The sequence below is a fragment of the Eptatretus burgeri genome, chromosome 1, assembly GCF_056783735.1.
Source record: "Eptatretus burgeri isolate ZD-2024b chromosome 1, Ebu_testis_v1, whole genome shotgun sequence".
Taxonomy (NCBI): domain Eukaryota; kingdom Metazoa; phylum Chordata; class Myxini; order Myxiniformes; family Myxinidae; genus Eptatretus; species Eptatretus burgeri.
This window is the reverse complement of record NC_140961.1, coordinates 2,401,492-2,414,862: the sequence shown is the minus strand read 5'-3', so window position 1 is coordinate 2,414,862 and position 13,371 is coordinate 2,401,492. Positions and strand designations below refer to the sequence as shown.

Below are 13,371 nucleotides of genomic sequence, written 5' to 3'. Positions count from 1 at the left end.
TGAAATCAGATAAGCGGTTTTCCATTTATTACAAAAAATATTTTTTCAAGATGGCCACCCGTCGGCCATATTGTTTTCAAGATGGCCACCCGTCGGCCATATTGTTTTCAAGATGGCCACCCGTCGGCCATATTGTTTTCAAGATGGCCACCCCAGTCGGCCATCTTGGATCCGGCCACGCCCAAAATCGATAGGGTTCTTCCTTTTCAGGTTGTACATGTGTGACCCAAATTTCAAATCGATATGACGAACAGTTTAAGGCCCTGTCACACCTTGATGATTTAGCCAGCGTATTCCGACGTATGAAAAATTTGACTGAAACGCTGGCACACGACGAATCCGTTATAGGTAAGTTTGTATACGTCGTATTACGCTGGCGTAGATATATATAGATATATACAAACACACACATGCACATATATATATATATATATATATATATATATATATATATATATATATATATATATATATATATATATATATATATATATATATATATATATCTATATATATATTCATATACATATATACGTATACGGTATATACAAATACACATATATATGTGTATATATACATATATACAAACATCCATATTTATACATATACACAAATATATGTATATGTATATATATATATATATATATATATATATATATATATATATATATATATATATATATATATATATATACCGATACATATATGTGTGTATATATACAAACATCCATATTTATGCATCTACACATATATATGTACATATATATATATATATATATATATATATATATATATATATATATATATATAAATATATATACTAGTGACCAAATTACAAAAGGGGCCTAAAATTGTGAGAAACCCCTTCCCACAGTAGAACAAGTCACAACCTATTTTCTCTTGAAGAGGGATGCTTGGGGAGTTAGAAAATCATGGTTGTGAACCTGAGATCATTGCACAACATTTTGAAAATCACGTTTACATATGTACCACTGCACACTGCAAAAATGGATTTAATCGCCACAGATTTTGGCTCATATTGGCTCATATATTTGTTAATACTGGTGCTGCAAACACAAGTTTGGTACCAAAATGTGTGGAATGATGACATATCTATATATATATATATATATATATATATATATATATATATATATATATATATATATATATATATATATATATATATATACACATCTGTAAAAAACATTTGTGATGTAACAAAGGCTTTTGTGTGACCTACAGGCAAAAATAGTGGAATTTTACTCAACAAATCAGCTTCGGGTTTACCAATAAATATCAACAAAAACATTAATTACTTCAAAACATTGGAGTTGCAGTCATACTTGTTACAGCAACATAATCCAAGTTTATTTACCTTTTGAAAAATATATCTAATGATATAATTGTCACTGAAATGATATAGTTATAACTGAAATCATGTCGCCCCACTAATGCTGACTGATAGAAATCCTGAAGCAGATATGCAACATGAAGAATTGACTTAAGATTCTGACACAATTGTGAAAGTGACTTTTACAGACATCATGTTGATATAAGCTATTTCACATATGATGATAATGAATTCATAACATGCACTGTAACTGATGTACATCTATTACATGAAGTAATACATGTAATACATTTAAAAGTTCAGTCACGCTCTTCATCAGTGCTGTTGTCAAAGACAACAGAATCATCAACATTTGGACAATCGTCTGCACGACACGAGCAGAATTCAGTGCAGGTCAGTCCTGCAGAGAAACAATGACATGTTCTGCTCTGCCTACAGTCATCGTCAGTGCAGCATAGGTTTTGAAGAACTTTGGGGATGTAAATATCCTCCGAGGCAGTTTGATCAACAACCACTGACGTGAGGAAACGTCTCACCTCATCAGAGGAGACACAGTGTCCTAATTCATGAAGCATGTCAATGAGATGCTTGCTTCCCAATTCATGATGCACCTGCAAGGCTAAACCTCGCCTTATTGTGGAGTACACTCGACGGCTCTGTGATATTATATTGTGACAAATGGCGATCGTCCTCAGGTTGTCTTCATAACACCTTCATCACTACAGCTGGTTACATTCGTGTGTGATTTATCACTGGTGCACCACTGAATAAAGTCGTAGAGTGTATTAGGAACAAATTCTGCACAGTGCTGAATATCTGTTTCCTCGACAGGTGCATACATATTTCCAACATGCTCGATATCAGCCATGTGCTTCCTCAGGATACCAGCTGCAGCATGCAAAGTATGCATTTCACTATCTGTGGCTGATGGTACATCGGACGGGATGTCTTCATATTCTGGTTCATCAGTCATGCTCTGCAGAATCGTGGCTTTTCTCAGGGCATCACATAAGGTCACAGAAGAAGAGCACATGATGTCAGTGTGGCCATCAAATGTTACACAGACTATTTGGTCACCATAATATTTAGTTAATCGCTCCTTCAACTTCCAAGTTTTATACTGTTCTGCATTAGTGGTACCCAGTGAAACCAAATATCCAACATATTCATCTTTCAGATGAACGAGAGTTGTCACTGTCTTAGTTTTGGAGAACACAGTTTGTTCCAGATAACATTTCAGTTCATCAAAAGCTTCATCATGTAATGTGCCCATTGTTTCCTCTCCTGATTTACGAATTGCAGCAGTGATGTTCCTTTCTGAAATATAGTGTGAATAGCATAACCTGTGGTACTTGGCATCATAGGCAAACAAATCTAGAAAGGCAAGCATGCGCATGTGTATTTTATTGTCTTGTCTTTTGTCAGCTGCTGCCAGAACTTTTTCTCTGGTGGACTGTCCAGTTCCTATAGATACCGGTGTGAGCTTGTTTCTGGAAGTGTTGGATTTTCCACAAATGAAGCAGTTAGTCCTGATGTCAAACCCAGCTGTTTCATTTCTGCTGATTCTTGTGTGTTCTGTTGCCGCAGACGTGCATGGTTGCTGGTCACTCTCACTGGGGTTGGATGTGGAGATATTTGACTTGCTGGTATACTTGGCCCGACACAATTTGTGGAATGATACTTTCAAATCAAGACTCAATATGTCTTGTTGCAAAGGCCAGATACTTTCGTAAACGTCATCTTTTCTGATTTGACTTGCTTTGAAGATTGCACTCAAACCATTAAATGTTGGGTTCTTTACAACTTCTTGCTTTTTAGGGTTGAGGGGTTTAAAGCATATGATGCAGTGGTCGGTGTCAATTTTTACGACGCTTCACAACAGGTGGTTCCAGATCCATAATTGCAGATCAATTGTCAGCACAAGCATCTGAAATGAAATAACTAAAGGTAAGTATAGATCAATAGTTTTAGAAATAGGCAATCAAGCTCAAACTTGATTTTCTGCAACTGGATTTAAAATCATTCTTGTTTGGTTAATGCATATACATGTATTATAAATTAATCAATGTCGATTACTTTTAGAGGGGGTGACATATGGTTTCGGTAATTACTCTATTCATTCAACTGATTTATCTTTAGGAGTTATATTTCTAAAAAGGAGAATGATAGAGTGTTATTTTGATGTAATATGTAGTAATACAACTCAAATACTTATGAAGAAATTAATTGTTTAGTTGATATTTATTGGTTAACCCCAAGCTGATTTGTTGAGTAAAATTCCACTATTTTTGCCTGTAGGTCACACAAAAGCCTTTGTTACATCACAAATGGTTTTTATATATATATATATATATATATATATATATATATATATATATATATATATATATATATATATATATATATATATACATATGTCATCATTCCGCACATTTTGGTACCAAATTTCTGTTTGTAGCACCAGTATTAACAAATATATGAGCCAATATGAGCCAAAATCTGTGGCGATTAAATCTATTTTTGCAGTCTGCAGTGGTACATATGTAAACGTGATTTTCAAAATGTTGTGCAATGATCTCAGGTTCACAACCATGATTTTCAAACTCCCCAAACATCCCTCTTCAAGAAAAAATAGGTTGTGACTTGTTCTACCTTGGGTAGGGGTATGCCACCCAAAACCTCATTTGGCCATGAGCCGATATGTACAGAAAAAAAACATATACATATATATATACACATATATATATATTTGTAAATGTATATATATATATATATATATATATATATATATATATATATATATATATATATATATATATATACATATTTTTCTACACATATATATTCACATATACATATACGAGGTGTGTTCAAAAATTATCCAACCTTAATGTTTCGTGTGTAAACAAATAAAGCTAGGGAGGCGTGGTTTGGTGCACATATGTCGGCGATCCTAATTCGTATGCGTGAATATTTTCCCGCTTGTAGAAGCTGTCAGTCGCCGACAGACCGCTAATGAGTGGGGAAGTGTAAGTGAGTGCCGTCGGATTTTCGTTTTTGACAAAATTATGGATCACTGTGGTCTCATCGCCAGTGATCACTGTGTTGAAGAAGTTGGGATCGCTGTTCACAGCCTCCAGCATGTCCTGTGTGATCTCCAAACGGAGTTGCTTCTGCTCGATCGTTAGCAGCTTTGGCACGAACTTCGCTGAGACTCTCCTTAAGCCCAAATCCTCAGTCACAATGGAATGAACGGATCCAATGCTGACGCCCGCCTCGTCTGCAAGCTCTCTGATCATGATTCGACGATCCTGCATCAGCAGGGTCCTCACTTGGTCAATGACGATCTCATTTCGGGATGCTGAGGGCCTACCAGAACGTGCTTTACTTTCCACTGATGTGCGACCATCTTTGAAGTGGTTGTACCACTCTTATCTGTGTGGTGTCCATTGCTTCGTTCTCGAAGGCCTGTTGAATCTTGTGGATCGTTTCCATTTGGGAATCGCCAAGCTTTACACAAAATTTGATGCAGTAGCGTTGTTCAAGTTTTTCCGTCATGTTGTCAAAAACGAAAATCCGATGGCGCTCACTTACACTTCCTCACTCATCCGCGGTCTGTCGGTGACTGACAGCTTCTGCAGGCGGGAAAATATTCACGCATACGAATGAGGATCACCTACATACGTGCACCAAACCACGCCTCACTAGCTTCATTTGTTTACGCACAAAAAATTAAGGTTGGATACTTTTTGAACACACCTCATATATGTATATATATATATATATATATATATATATATATATATATATATATATATATATATATATGTATATATATATATATATATATATATATATATATATATATATATATATGTATATATATGTATATATATGTGTATATATATATATATATATATATATATATATATATATATATATATATATATATATATGTGTGTATATATGTATATATATATATATATATATATATATATATATATATATATATATATATATATATATATATATATATATATTAGTGATACCCATGCACATGCACGGGATAGCAGTACAACATAGCTGGTAGCAGACGACAGACCGTACACGGGGAATGACAAAAAAACGCATTGTGCAAAATGCAAGTGATACTATGGAATGCCAAGACTTCCCAAACATTGTCGGCATGTCCGCTAAGTGCCACAGCAATTTCACAGGGATCGTGTGACAGCGAGCCGACTTTTTAGTGTGCAAGCTTGGTATTATAATAGAGATACATATATATATATATATATATATATATATATATATATATATATATATATATATATATATATATATATATATACATATATATATATATATACAAATATTTACATATACATACATATATATATATATATACATATACATTATCCCTGTGTGTCATAAGAGGCGACCAGTGTTGCGTCGGGAAGGGCATCCGGCGTAAAACATGTGCCAAATCACTATGCGGATCATGCGGATGATCCGCTGTGGCGACCCTTAACGGGAGCAGCCGAAAGAAGAAGAAGATATACATTTTCATATATACAGAAACATACATATATATATATATATATATATATATATATATATATATGTATATATGAAGCCTGGTGTTGGCGCAGTGGTTAGGGCAGCGACTTGGGATCCAAAAGGTCCTGAGTTCAAGCCCCGTTGGGCCGCTTGAATTAATACACACCAGGAGGTTGACTCAGCTTGTCATCCTTCCGAGGTCGGCGAAGTGAGTACCAGTGTACTGGGCCCGGTGTATGCCCCGGTTCGAATAGGTGTACCATATCCCTGTGTCGTAAGAGGTGACCAGGGTTGCGTCAGGAAGGGCATCCGGTGTAAAACCTGTGCCAAATCACTATGTGGATCATACGGATGATCCGCTGTGGCGACCCCTAATGGGAGCAGCCGAAAGAAGAAGATATATATATATATATATATATATATATATATATATATATATATATATATATATATATATATATATATATATATATATATGAAGACCATAAGGGGAAAACCAGAGATGTCACTTTTTATAAATTTCAGGGTTATTGCACCTGCCAATAGTTGGCAACATAAGATTTCCTCTCACAATATTACTTTAACAAATGACCAGGGGTGTCACATAATTTATATGGTATAAAGTTTAGCCGTGCAATGAAAAAACAAGTGTTGTCAAAACTGAACAAGTAGAAACCCAGAGTTGTCAGTACTTTACTCCTGGTTATCTCCCTTTCATTCATGTTAACTGTTCCACCATAATATTTAGAGTTGAGAAACTAAAAAATGAAAGGTTGTAAAACTTTCACAGCATAAATTCTGAGCACTACAATGGCCTATTTGGTTATATCATGGGCTCCGTAGTTGGTGCATGTCGTAGTTCAAGCCTGGTCAAACCTTTATTGTGACTTTTATGGGACCCACGCCGTGGCTTAATGGTTAGCGCGTCTGAGTACCCATCCTCATTCGATGTACCCACCGCCCAATCAACCTGCTTAGGTACTATATGAGGGAGTCACATGAGGTGACTTCAGCTATCGCGGGGGTGGTTTATCCTTGGTTTCCTCCCGGTTTTCCATCATATTAAGTCGTACAGAGTAAGAAATGGAGAATCCGTCGTCATATAAGCGAAATACCCTTGAGTATGGCGTTGAACACCAATCAAACAAAAAAACAATGACCGTTTAATGTTTAAAAAAATAATCTGTGATCACCAAAGTCATGTAATGTATGCTAGTAACCAACAAGCATGAATTTGCTACACATCCTGGGTTAAAATTGCATGGCAATTATAAAACAAGGGAATAACCAGTGATGTCAGTTTGCAACATTGATTCGTTCTTTGCTATTAAATTAAATAACAAAGAAGCTTGGCAAATGCGACATGCTTAATTTGATCGGCCAATGATCACTCTTCATTTTACTGGAAAAGAAATCTTTATGACAGTTATTAAACAGTCCACCAAAGTCTTGAAACTTTGTTTTTCAGTTTCTTCAAAATTGACTTATCCTGACATCTCTGGTTTTCCCCTTGTGGTCTTCATATATACACACACACACACACACACACACACACACACACACACACACACACACACACACACACACACACACACACACACACACACACACACACACACACACACACACACACACACACACACACACACACACACACACACACACACACACACACACACACACACACATCATTCAAAAAGCTCATTCTAACCACTGACTCACTGATTGACTCATTGATTGATATTAAAGATCAGTACCTCCCAGCTGATGTAGAATGCTGAAATGTTGTGTGCCGATGCACATGGAAGCTGATGCACCATGAAACGTGGCAGAACCAATGGAAAGCATCCGTAAATGAAAATGTAAATAAATGAAAATAAGTAAATGAAAAAAAATGAAAAATGCAGGTGAGTGACTTGAGAATGGGGAAGCACGGTAATATTGTATGCCGATAGACATCAAAGCCAATACACTTGGGAAAAAAATCACAAGAACCGTTGGAAAGTGTCCATAAATTAAAATATAAATAAGTGAAAAAAGAAATGTCGGTGAGCGACCCGAGATAATGGAGAAGCACGGTAATTTGGTGTGCCGACAGACATCGAAGCCTTACACCAGGAAAAATAATAGAACCGTAAGAAAGCATCCATAAATGAAAATATAAACAAATGAAAAAATTAATGAATGAAAAATCAAGTGCAGATGTGCAACCCAAGACAATGGGGAAGCATACTTCGTTATTGGTTACAATGTGTCAGCATACCCTGCTAACGTGTGTGTGTGTGTGTGTGTGTGTGTGTGTGTGTGTGTGTGTGTGTGTGTGTGTGTGTGTGTGTGTGTGTGTGTGTGTGTGTGTGTGTGTGTGTGTGTGTGTGTGTGTGTGTGTGTGTGTGTGTGTGTTATATATTAATTTATTTATTCTCCCCCATCTGTGTAAGTTCATGAAAACAAGCAAAGGAAAGTAAAAAGTTGTCATTTGAAGAGAAACGCTTGTGTTCACACACTCAGCGTTCACACGAGGCATGCTGTGAGGAAGCACATGGCGATGCCTCGGGTGGCTGGGCCAGCAAATTGCTAGGTGTTGAAGCCGTGAAACCTGAAGCTGCACTTCCAGTTCGTGTCAAGCTTGTCACCCCCGTTTCCCACAGAGAAAGCAAATCCCACTTGTGTACGTGTATCAAAATATACAAGTTGGAGCGCAGTTGTTGAGTCATTTTACACCTTTCCAGATTGTCAAATCTCACATGGGAAAAGATTTGAAATAAAAAGACAGCATGAATGTTTAACAGAAGCTGTCATTTGTGTTTACTCACTTGTGAAACTGAATTTCCAAACTACAAATGAGATGTTATAAACTGCACATTATATACAGTCCATGGGAGCTAAAGAAATGGTTTTCTTGGTTTGTTGCAAGGACTGCTTTCCTGCTGTTGTTTCCTGTACATCTGCCATTCCACTTCTGGTATTCACCATGCACGATCAATCGGTGCCACTTTGTTTATAATAAAACTCTCATGTCAGTAGCTGTAGCTGTGCTGTTCGGGTTAGGCCATCTTTAAGGCTGTGCCCAACTACTGGCATGAGAGTTCTGTTATACCACAGTCAAAGACCTGAATGAAAGCCATATTGGTTCGTCTTGCACAATTTGAGGTGATACATGGTGTTGGTTATGAAGAGGTTGAGAATGCGCGCTACCTTCACCTCCTCTCGTGTGCCACGTTCACCTCCTCGTGTCTCAGTTATACCTGCTCGTAATTCCAGTTTGTTTGTGTTTTTGCCACTTTGTATATAGCACAATTAAATGGGAATGTTTGGATTGGAATGTAACACAGACCCAAAATCTTTGTCAGCGTTTCCATGGATGTCCACCTCTTACAATGGATAAACACAATGAGTATAACCACAATTTTTATATTTACATCATGCGTTTGGAGGCGCTACTTTGGTCTTGAAACCAAACAGGGAAAGATTACTTATTTAAACCAACGAGTCAGTTAACCGTGCCCTCATGGGGTTCTAAATGTGGTGGGGGTGGAGGAGGCAAAAATGCAAATGGCATCTTCTGTCATCGAGCCGGCAACCTGGGGGCAACAATTCGTATTTATTCCCACGTCTGATGCAATTTAAATGCTATGATGGTGGTGAGATGCTCCATCTGAAACTATTCGTTAATTGTAGCTCTTTGATGTCTTGGGACCATAATAAAGAAATTGTATTGGTGTCAAAGTCAGTGACCAATTGCAAATTAATAGTGGGATTATTTAAAACGTTGTGAAAGGAAGGAGAATGTTTCTACAATCAACGAGAATGGCACGCGGTCGAGCGCATACCTCCGCCAGACTAAACAGTTTATGTTTGTATCCCACCGATAGGCCGGATCTGGATCCGGACCTGGAACAAAATAGAATCGCTTTGTTCTTGTCAAACAGCCAACCTGTCCACCAAGTTTTGTCCGAAACTGTCCACCACTTTTTGAGATATCATGCAAAATATAGTTGTTGGCGCTATCTCTCAATGGGGAAGAATCACTTTAAAAAAAAATTCTAATAGCCGGATCTGGATCGGATCTTCACCAATATCTAATCAGTTCAGCCTTGTCACACACCCAACCTGTCCAACAAACGTCGTCCAAATCCATCCACAACTTTTTGAGTTATCCTGCTATGTATTGTTCTTGGCCCTTTCTCTCAAAGGTGAAGAATGGTATCCGGATCCGGATTCGAACCTGACATTGAATGCACGTTGCTGTCGTTGGCCGGTCACCTACACACACAAAATTTCAGAACGATTGCTTCAAAACTGTCATGTGACCAACAAACAGCCAAAAACTGTGTCCAACAAAAAGTCAAACAAACAGACGGTACAGATGAACATACTTGGCAATTATTTCGCCAAACAAATTATTTGGAGTAACAAAGTAACAAAAACACAGACCGAGGTGAAAACACAACCTTCGTTCACCTGTAGTGGCAGGTAATAATGCTCATCACTATTGTCACTGTGATTATTATTATGATTTTATAATAGGTAATTTTGTTTGTGTGTTCCACCCTGAAACACAGAAACGCTCCTCAGAGAGAAAAAAAAAATATTAAGTAAAAGTTGCTTCAAATTAATCCAAAGCTGGAGGAAAATTGTAAAAAAAATTTCAATCATTTAAAAATATTAAACCCGAGTGGTGTTTCGGCAACGGACCAGTACCTCGGTCACTCCTGAAATATATTTTTATTTGCTTTCACATTTTTGATCTCTTTCAACCAGCACAAGATTAAAAGGATTCTTTTTTTTTTCTTCTTCTTTTTTTTTTATATTGTGGTTTTATTTTTTTTTAAAACCTCGGGCTTCTGCGAGTTACCTGTGCCACAAATGGAGGGCAGAGATTTTGCTTTCACCTCTACCTTTCTGTGAACAGGACACCTCAAAAAGTTGTTGATGGATTCAGACAACATTTGGTTGACAGTGTGACAAGAACGAAATGATGAGATTTTGGTGAAGATACGAATCCTGATACTAGATATTTTCAAAAGTGATTCACCCCCCCCCCCCCCAATTTTTCACATTTTGATGCCATCTGAGTTTATTTCATGATGCTTTAAAAATCAAACTTAATATCGAGAATCTTCACAAACTAGGCCAAAGTGATAAAGTAAAATATGCAGATAAAATGTGAATAAATCAGATTAATAGAGAAAAATCAAATGATTCTCAGTCACAAAAGTATTCAAACCCTTTACCTCATTAACCCTAAACCACTTCAGTAGTAAATTATTTATTTGAAAGGTTACAGAATAAGTGTAATGGGTTTCACCTGGAATGTAATCAGTGGTTTAAATTAAAAATTAAACTCCTCCACTTATCTGAGGAGTTTAAGGTGAAACTCACTTGATCAACAAACAAGGCAAACATGAAGATGAAGAAATTTCCCAAAGAAGTCAGACATAAAGTGGTGGAGAAGCACTGTTCAGGAGAGGGTTATAAGAAGATTTCAAAGTCACTCATTATCCGTTTGAGTATGGTGAAACACATCATTGAGAAGTGGACGACGTATCATACCACCCAGACTCGACCCAGACTCTACCTAGACTCGACCCAGACTCTACCCAGACTCTACCCAGACTCTACCCAGACACGACCCAGACCCTACCCAGACTCGACCCAGACGCGACCCAGACTCTACCCAGATCAGGTCGCTCATCCAAACTCAGCAGCCGGGAAAGCAGGAAACTGGTTTGAGATGTCACTGTAAATCCAACAATGAATTTGAATGATCTGCGAGGCTCAATGTCCAAGATTGGGGTCGATGTTTATCAATAAACAATATCTCCTTCCCTTCACAAAGCTGACCTCCACGGACAGGTGGCAAGAAAGAAGCCATTACTGAAAAAGACACATCTAAAAGCTCGTATGGAGTTTGTGAAAAATCATCTTAATGATCCTGCAGGTGTGTGGAGAAAGGTTTTGTGGTCAGACGAGACAAAAATTGAACTTTTTGGTCTAAAATCAAAACGTTACATCTGGTGCAAGACGAACACTGCACATCACCCAGACAACACCATCCCTACTGTCGACCATGGTGGTGGCAGCATCATGTTGTGGGGCTGATTTTCATCAACAGGGACTGGCAAGCTTGTCAGGATAGAATGGACAATGGATGATGTGGAGTACAGGTGAATCCTTGATGAAAACCTGTTCGAGTCAGCCATGGATCTGAAACTGGGAAGGAGATTCACATTTTAGCAGGACAATGTTTGGAAGCACAAAGATCAAGCCACACTGGAGTGGCTGAATACGAATAAAATAAATGTTCTTGAGTTGCCCAGCCAAAGTCCTGACTTGAACCAAATGGAACATTTATGGCGAGACTTGAAGATCGCAGTCCATCGACGATCCCCGTCAAACTTGGCAGAACTCGAGCAATTTCCACGTCAAGAATGGACAAAGATTTCACCACTCACTGTGCAGAGCTGGTAGAGACCTACCCACAAACACTCATCACAGTCATTGCTGTAAAAATGTGATTCCACCAGGTACTGACCTCAAGGGCTGAATACTTGTACAAGTGAATTTTGATTTGTACATGTTTTTACAGGTATTCCTGACATGTAACCTCCTTCATCTAGAACAATGTTTAGTTTGATCTCTTAGTTATGAATAAAAAAGTTCATTTGGAAAAATTGTTTTTACATCACCCGTAACTCATCTAAATGTGTCATTGTTGGGAGGGGGGAATACTTTTACAGGTCACCATCGGGCTAAAAACGATATTGCATGAAATCTGAATAAGTTGTGGATGGATTTGGATGAAACTTGGTGGACAGGTTGGGTGTGTGGAAAGGGTGAAATGATTTGATTTTGATGAAGATCTTAATCCAGATCTGGATTATTCACCATTGAGAGATCGGGCCAAAAATGCAATGTTATATATAGCATGATATTTGAAAAAGGTGTGGATGATTTATAACAAAACTAGGTAGATGAGTTGGGAAAGTGACGAGAACAAGCCAATTCCCGATTTAGATCCCAATTCAAATCCGACCTATCAGTGGGATACAAAATGGAAACTGTTCAGCCTGGCCGAGGTGTGCGCTCTACAGAGTACAGTTCTACTTTATATTATTACTAGCGTACAAGACCCGTTGCTTCGCTGACGGGAATACCAATTCCTGGAAGATCCTGCCCTTCGTACGGGGATAACCAGCGTCGGAAGTTGGCATTTGCAGTTTCACCATGTGTGCCCACACACAAACGTTCCTTCGTGTGTGTGTGTGCGTGCGTGTGTGTGTGTGTGTATGTGTGTGTCACGAACCTTCCTAGGAGTTCCCTGAATCCACCATCGTTGGTTTCATTGAAATCCATTCTGAAGTTCTAACATGACAAACAAACAGACAGACAGACAGACATGGCTCCTTTTATCATATAGATTATTCCTGTTTGATAAGTCAAATACACATAAGAGTTGG

At 37.8% G+C, this 13,371-nt stretch overlaps 1 protein-coding gene across 3 annotated transcripts in view; it reads left to right on the top strand.

Moving 5' to 3' along the window:
* The window catches only part of LOC147033782 (fibroblast growth factor receptor-like 1), a 113,117-nt gene that overhangs the window by 77,582 nt on the left and 22,164 nt on the right, over positions 1-13,371 (top strand). The gene's annotated exons all lie outside the window — the stretch shown is intronic.